The sequence below is a fragment of the Lygodium microphyllum genome, chromosome 2 (assembly GCF_053477565.2).
Source record: "Lygodium microphyllum isolate KBCC chromosome 2, Lygodium_microphyllum_v1.1.10, whole genome shotgun sequence".
Taxonomy (NCBI): Eukaryota; Viridiplantae; Streptophyta; class Polypodiopsida; order Schizaeales; family Lygodiaceae; genus Lygodium; species Lygodium microphyllum.
The window spans coordinates 43,384,400-43,393,054 of record NC_141136.1 but is presented as its reverse complement, the minus strand read 5'-3'; positions in this window follow the sequence as shown (position 1 = coordinate 43,393,054).

Below are 8,655 nucleotides of genomic sequence, written 5' to 3'. Positions count from 1 at the left end.
ATGCATTATATGATGGCAACATGTACAAAAGCAAGAAGGATCAGCTCTTCTGTGACTTCTGTAAAAGGACCGGACACACTGAGAAGCTCTGCCATGCTAGAAAGAGGTCCCAAAAGACCTATCTAGTTGTAGTCAAAGAAGAAGAAGAAAACAGAGCAAAGGAAGAAGAAGAAAAAAAAGACCACCAAGAGAAGGACAAACCTCATCAGTCCTTCTATTCAGATAGACTTTTTTAGTTTGTATTTCCTAGCTCTAATGCCTTAAACATAAACTTGTAGACTCCTCAATTAGCATTGTACTACATCCTCTGTACACTTTGTGAGGCCCTTGCTACAGCCTCTGGATGTCCATCGTGTTTGTGGTATCCACACTTAGCCTTTTTCTGCGATAGCCTTTGGTGTTTTGCCATGTTTATGGTGTGCCCACACTTTGCAGGTGTTGCTTTTACTAAAGCCTCTATACACTTTGTACTTCTGGTTGTGATTGAGGAGGGGTGTTGAAATATTTGCAATCACACCTACTTTAGTTCCTTTGTAAGGAGCAGTGAGGACTCAGGACCAGAATCCCATATGCACAGTAGGAGTGTTAACCCCAACACGAAGAAAGAAAAAAGAAGTGGAAAAGACGCAGGACAAAGGCGGAAAAAAGGTAGCCCGATTGAAGAAAGAAAAGGAGAAAAGGCCAAAAGCGCAAGGGCAACTTTAAAAGTCTAAAGCAAAGGCAAAAGGGGAAAGGCGCATTTTAAAATAAAAAGGCGCACCCTGAAATCTTGTAAAAGAGCGCCGGGCTCTCACCCGTGCAATTTGTAAATGTAGACGGGCGGTGGAAAGGAAGCTAGGAAGATAGAAGGACAATGGGAAAAAGAGCCTAGGCTATGGCCGGCCATGTAAAAAGGGGAAAAAGGGGATGACCACCCAAAAGGGTTAGGGTTTTGTATATAAAGTTGAAAAGTGAATGAGAAGCTCATTCTTGTGTGTGGCCAAAAGTAGCTCTCTTCTTCTTCTTCTTCTTCTTCTTCTTGCTTGCTTGAGCTTGTGCTTGAGAGACGGAGTGTGAGAGTGTGAGGGAGTGAGTGTGTGAGGGTGAGGGACCAAGGAGGAGAAGCTCTCCATCTTCTCCTCTCTTCTTCTCTTCTCTTCTCTTCTCTTCTCTTCTCTTCTCTTCTCTTCTCTTCTCTTGCTCGCGGCAATGGAGCTTGGAGTGTGGAGCTTAAGGATGGAGCTTGCTTGAAGCTTGCACTTGGATCGTGGAGCTACCGGAGTGTGCGGGAGAGGAGGTAACTCGAACGGCACGAAGGTAAGCTCACTACACCGTAGATATGGATGGCGCGTCGGCTATGTGAGAGGTAGCCATTAGTGCTCGGCTTGGAACACTTGAATCAATAAGCGGTCCGTGGGTCTTGGCGGTTGAGTGAAAGCTCCCACATTTTGGTTCCGTTGCCGGGACCAACAGATTCAAGCCTTGAGTGCTTGCACGCTTCGAATCGAGCATCAAAGTAAGGGGTTTCCCCCGAACTAGTGCTTGAGGTAGATATGTAGGAAGCGAGGGGGTTGAAGATGGTATTCAATCTCCTTGGCAAGTAGGTTTGTTGCTTTCTGAGATTTATATTGTGGAATGAAGTAGTGTAGGTATTTATTTTGTGATTTGGATGCATTTAGGGTAGGAAAAAACAAAGAAAAAGAAGAAAAAAACAGGCAAACAGTGGGGGTTTCTGTTGCTGTATAACAGGCTAAAACAGGGAAACAGGGGACCAGATTCAAGTTTTTGGGTAAGATAGGGACAAGGAACTAGCTGTGAGGTTCTGCAGTGCTCGAAAAGGACCTTAAGAGGCCTGGGAGGCCAGGACAGACCTCATTTCCTTAGTTTGCCTTGTGTGAGAGAGAGAGAGAGAGAGAACTTCTGGTTCACAGGACGAGGAAGCGCTGCCCCGATTCCTAGGCATCGGTGATTCATGCTGCTCCAGGTGAGTGTGATGTTTTCCAACAAGTGCCCTGATCAGATTTAAAAAGTTTGTGGTAATTGTGTGCACCAGACAGTGAGGAGGGGTCAAACGCACTGGAATCGCGCCCGCCGCCGACGCACTCGGACCAACTCGTTGTGGTCCGATTCCCAGAATCAGACCACCCGAGTTCGGGAGTCCGGACCGTCCGATTCCTAGAATCGGACCAGCCCGATCGGACGTGCCATGTGGCACTCGGACCAACCCGTCCGATTTTGAGAATTGGACGCTCGGACCAATCCGTCCGACTCGGACACTCGGACAAGTCCATAATCGGACCACTCACAATCGGACCAGGCCGTTCGATTCCCAAAATCGGACCAGCTCAGAATCAGACCACCCTGTCCGATCCGATTCCCAAAATTAGACCAGCTCAGAATCGGACCACCCTGTCCGATCCGATTCCCAGAATCGGACCACTTGAAAATGGGACTACTTTTTGATCCGACTCTGAGAATCGGACGTGACCAAAATCGGACCACTGGTCCGATCGGACCAACCCAAAATCGGACATTCGATTCTGATAATCAGACTCCTGAAAATCAGATATCTGAGAATTGGACAAAAAACTGTCAGAATCGGACACGTGCCTAGAACACAAATGCTGATACATCTAAACACCGAGATTGACCCCTAAGACTACGTAGAGCTGATGGCACATCACAGATCCATAACCGGGCTAAAATTTAGAGCACGTAGTTCAAAATTTGGATATAAACGGTCCTCCAAATTGCATATGGCGTCTACCGTAACGGCCCTGCGGGCCGGGGGGGACTGCCCCCCCCGGACCCCTGCAGAGGGGGCTCTGCCCCCTCTGCACCTCCCCCAAGTAGGTTGGAGAGAAAATGCGCGCCGTGACAGGTCTTCCAAATTGGACCCTAGTGAAGCAATGGCTCTACCCAAGTATGGATTCTCACTTGCAAAAGAGCATCCGAAAGCCCATACGCGAACAGAGACCCTAGAACCTCAATGGGCCAATCTAGCCATCAAGGGCAAAAAGGCCACACCACGAGAACACAAAGACATTGTGTTCATACCATGTCTAGTCAGAGCGAAATGCAACATCAGCAAGCTACAAATGCCAAGAGGACTAGACATGACACTCTAGACGAGAGATGTACCATGAATAGCACTGCACTGACGATCCAAGACAGCAGTGGAGAATCCACATCTGGTCGTGCAGTCGAGAACTCAAGGGCATCTATCAAAAGGCTTAAATTTACAAGCCAAGACCCGGAAGATGAAGACATAGTACCACCTGCTTATCTTAGGGTCAAACTCACCGCGAAAAGAGAGCATACTATCGATGCTCTGATTGATGAAGGAGCATATTTTAACATCTTGACCTACGAATCATAGACCATACTAGGCCAACCAGAGCTCACGCCGACTAGTGCAACTCTTAGCCCTTACGGGGGACAACCACAAGCACTAATAGGGAAGTGCAAAATCCTTGCAACAATTGAAACAGAAAGCTTGCCTATCCTATTTCATGTTCCTCCAAAAAGTGCTAGCTGTAGGAAAGAAACCCTCCTAGGAAGACCCTTCAAAAGGGCTACCAAATGTGAGGCTGATTATGTAGCACAGAGGATACACTTGACACTACTGGGTGTGAGGATAGTCACCACCTTTAGCAAGGGTGACCTCATCGAACCTCAAGGGAAAGGCAAGGAAGGTGATGACATAACAGTCAAGCCTACAAACGAGGGCAAGGACTTGTTGGAAGAGTTGATACAAGCACAGGTCGAACAACGAGAACCAGTGAGTGAGGCCATGCCGGAAACAAGAAGGTCAAGAGACAAGGCCAAGGACAGGGTTTGGACTCACAAATATCGTAGAAGACCACGAAAGAAGCCCAAGCCTTATAGACAGAGGCGTCGATGGAGAGTCAGCACAACACGGCAATGGATATCCAAGGCGTTGCTTCGTGCTCAAGGGTATTATGCAGGCAACCGATGGATTTGGGTGCCAAAATCCCTTCCTAAACTGCCTCCATCAGCTGAAGGCCAGAGTGCATCAAAAGCAATGAAGCATAGGAGGAAATCTAAGAGAAAATCTAGGTCTCAAGGCAACAAACCAGATATGATTGTTCGAAAGAAAGAGCCTCAGCCTAGCATGCTAAATAGACAGATGTCATATGTAGCCATTGAGCATGCACAAAAATCATTAGTGCCCAAAGAGCCTTTGATTTCCCAAGGGGAGAACAAGCATCACAGGCAGAACAGTGCTCAAGGCAAGGCTGATCACTCAACAAAGAAAATGGCACAATCATCTAATAGCCTCGAGCAAATCATTCATTCAGTGCCAAGTCCACTTAAGAGTCCTGGATCTCCTACATCCTTTTTTTCCAAACAGACACAGGAAGCACCACAGCAGTTGTCAAGGGCGACTGCTCAATTTCAATCTCTATCTCCATCTAAGCTTCCAACCGTCAAAGAGGTGGGACATGATGCCATCTGTAGCTCTTGACCCAAGGATATGCATGAGCAACGTAATGTGACCAAATCGACTCATGCTCGATCTACACAGATGAGTGCTCAAAGGCCAACAAAAGACACAACCCCTTCTGGTCGCCCTAGGGACTTGACACCGCAATCCACCAAGGGTAGCCAGCCCACTAAACTAGCTGCTACTACTTCCAATCAAGGACCACAACAGTCACAACCCTTGGCTGTGACAAATCCCCTTATGGAACGTGTCCTTAGTAGTTTACCTGTGGAGGAGGTGTCGCAACCAAATCCCTCGATAATTCCAGCACTTTCCAAGTGCCTAAAGCCTAGGATGGAGGAGTTAAACGCAGGGGAGTTGGTTGAAAAGCTAGACTCTCCGAAAAGGGCGGCAGTTGTGCCCTCACAACCGGGCAAGGCTATTCAGCAAACCACAGCTATGTCCCATAAGGACACACTAGAGAAGGGAAATGCTGAGGCCGGACCAAGCACATCAACGGTTGATATAGCCCAGGGTCCTGAGTTGCGGAGAGAGGCACCTTCATTGACCAAGAAAAAGAGGAGAAAGCAGAGAAAACAGCAACAGATGCAGGTGGTTGTGGACCCAAAGAACATTGAGACGAAGGGCACTGGAGAGCTGATGAATAAAGCATCGAGTCCATCCACCAATGAACCCACTAATGCCTCTCCTAATAGCGGTGAAACCCCAGACACCTCCGTGTGTTCTGAGAAACCAAAGCGACCGTTGCCATCAACAGTTGCTTGCAATACTCTATCCACTGACAATAGAACTCACATTGATCAATCAAGAGTGGATACAATGCTGTCACAACAGGGTGACAAATCTATACCAGTCACATCCGAGAAGAACCATGGCGAAATAACTACAAAACCTCAGGAGAAATGTGAGAACCCCAAAAGCATAAGAAAACCTAGCGTGGATAAATCTTGCTCATCTAGGCCTGAGCCCCCAGCCATGCTGAAGCCTAAGGAAACTCTTAGAACTTTGCATGAGATAGCAACCGGGCAAGCACTCATTGAACATAGAAGTGTCACAGAATGCTTAAGTGAGTTGGAGGCTAAGCTCAAAGTGGTCGCGTGTGTCTACGTCCTTGCGGATGTGGGAACGATCCCCAAGGAGCAGCTTGGAGATTACTTGACCTTTCCTCTATCATGGGAAGAACAAGAACATCTTAATGGGCACTACGATAGGCTCCTGCATGAACAGATGCGACTCATCCCTGATGAGGAGGCTGACGAACTACGCTTAACCGTCACGTTCAATGAAGTGCTCTGCCGACCGAATCTCATAGACATAGAGCTACTAAAGCGATTGTCAGCAGGCCAGAGTCAATTTGAGCAGCGTTGGTGCGAAAGCCGCGTTGTAATGGCCGAACTAGGGGCTCAGATCATGACAGTCTCTGAGGAGCGATTGGCCAAATGGCGATCCCAAAGGGACCCAACCTATGTGGCACCAACTTCCCTTCGAGTACTCACAGACATTTGGGGTATGAACTTAGCTGGGACTAGGCTTTAGGGCCCTTTGATTGATAAGGTTCTCACTGCGGAGGAGTTACATATTGCCAGTAGACTCGGTCAAGGTTCCATGCTACTCGTCGTGGCAAAATATCTATCAGTATTAAGTCAGCTGCCACAAATACTAGATGCGTGTGCCACGCTCCGGTACAACCCCGAGTTCTACACTTGGTTCTTGTCCTCGTGATGTGATATGGATTCATAGATATGTATATAAATAAACACTGATTTTTGTGTCACCATGTATAAATAATATCAACACACACAAGCAATGATAGTCAAGCGCGCAGGGAGAAGAGTCGCGTTTGACAGGCTAAGCTCCTCAGGTCCTCCTCACATCACACTTTTACAAGTCGGGTGACCAGCCCCACCTCCAAGTAAAGGGCATGCAACCCATATTGCCACCATAGGAGGCGTTGACCAACAACTCTGATGGTGTAGACAGGGTGTAGTCCCTTCCTGTACACCTTCTTCCCTTTTTGGTCTATCCTCCCGAGGATGTACCCTGTCCCACTCCACGACAACCAATCCACGCGACTTAGCATAAACTAATATCCGCTAATGACTGGAGGCAATGCGAACATCAGCATGGGGACCATTCCCCTACAACAAACACCGCATGCCTCACCCCTCCCCTTCTTATCATATGCGCTTCATAAACCACACTAAAATCCCTTCCATGCAAACAGCTGTCTCCTGTATCAAGGTCTAACCCTTGGTTCGCACCTTGCAGGTTTCCTTTTTTGGTGGAACGCATGGAGAATCATGAAGAGTTGGCTTGCAAAGACGCTCTTCGCAGAAGGCGGGAGCATGTGGCAGGCGCCTCTCCACCAGAGCGCTATGTGCCCACCATCAAGAGGTATGCCAAGAAGCGGGGCCCTAAGCGACATTGCCTAGGGCGAAGGCTGAAGAAACATCGAGTCAAGAAAGTCGAGACTCCAAACGCGCAACAGGTGGCAGCACTAGTGGTGCGCACTCCCTACTCCCGCTCGGGCCCCAAACGCTCAAAGGCAGAAAGGGCAGCTTGGGAGAGAGAAGAATTTAATGAATTATTTAAAGAAATTCGGGAGACGGTAGCAAGCCGGGATTACACCATTCATATCCCGGCCGACATGTTCCCTGCTCACCCCCACGGGAGTCCCACACCAGCAGAGCCCCAATCACCCGGCCATCCAGACTCGCCCTGCCTCGTACAGATCGAGTAGCCCATAATGCATAAGGGGCTTATCAAATGATAACTGGCTAGGACTTTTTGTTTTAAATGGTTGAGTGTTCCCAACTTGTTAAGTGTTGACATGTTCCTGACTTGTATGAACTTATCATATTTGCGTTTAATATATGCTACACCTTTGGCAAAAGAAAAAGCTAATCAAGCGCAGGTGATAAATGTCTAGTCAACACCATAGAATTCAAATAAGTGATGTCTCCTTGCATTGCACTGGTTTATTATAGTTGCGGCATACACAATGCATATGCTCTCATGAAGCGACAAGTGGATGCAGGATAATACAGGTCCTTGTGCGAAAACTTTCAATGCCCAAATCACCGCAACACCCACAACCCCACAACAAGCCGCGGCAAAGCCACACTGCCGAAAGCACCCTTGCCAACTGCCCACATTGCATGGCCCACAAAACATTCCTGGGCCACACCCCCTTTTTTGGGTCAAACTCTATAGTTGGCTCACGGTAGCCGTCACCTCAATTGTACCCACATCGCGTGTGCCACAAGGAGGGTTGCAATAGCTCAAGTGTATCTCCCCCTTTCGCCAACTGCTTCTCTAACAACGAGGCTAGGGCACCATCATCATTGTACTATTCATTTGCAGAGCCTTCGAAGCTTGACATTTTCCAACCCATTGAAAGGCTGATAGCCTCAACATATTGTAATGGTTGTACTCAGGCAAAAAAAAAAAAAAGAGAGAGAAAGAAAGAAAGAAAAAAGAAAGAAAAAAAAGAAAGAAAGAAGGAAAAAGAAAAAGAAACGAAAAGAAAGGAAAAGAAAAGGAAAAGAAAGAAGCACCCACGATCACAACACAGCACCTAGGGGTCCTCAAATTAGGTACGTCTGGTGACCTTGGTGGACCGGTTTCGTCCCTAATCCCCTAGCCCCTTACACTCACCCACAATTGTTCAGGGCACATCAAGGGCAGGACATACCTGGGGAGCTTGTCTCGCTTAGGGTTAGACCTGTCACCCTAACCCACTTGCACAATTTTCTTTTGCACTCTGTCTTCATACCATTGCAATCAGTGGTGATAAGCACCGCACGATTGGCCATGAAAAGTACACCGTACTCATCAAGGAAGTCCAATAGTTATCCACCTCTCCCTTCACTCTCCATATCGTGTTCTCTCCCCCCTCTTTTTTCCTCATTCTTTCTCTTTGTTTGTTGCTCATCTCTTTGTTTTTCTCTACCCCCTCATTGTTTTCTCACTCATTCTCTTCTCTCCCTTACTTTCTCTCTCTCTCTCTCTCTCTCTCTCTCTCTCTCTCTCTTTTCCACTATCCTTCTCTTTACTTCACCCTTTTATCCACCTCTTCTTTCACTCTCTGTTTCCTATTCTCTTTCCCCTCTCTTTCTTTCTCTCTTTCTCTTTCTTTGTTGTGCTCTCTTTGTTTATTTCTTCCCCCTTGTTGTTCTCTTTCTTACTCTCTTTGTTTTTCTTTGTTG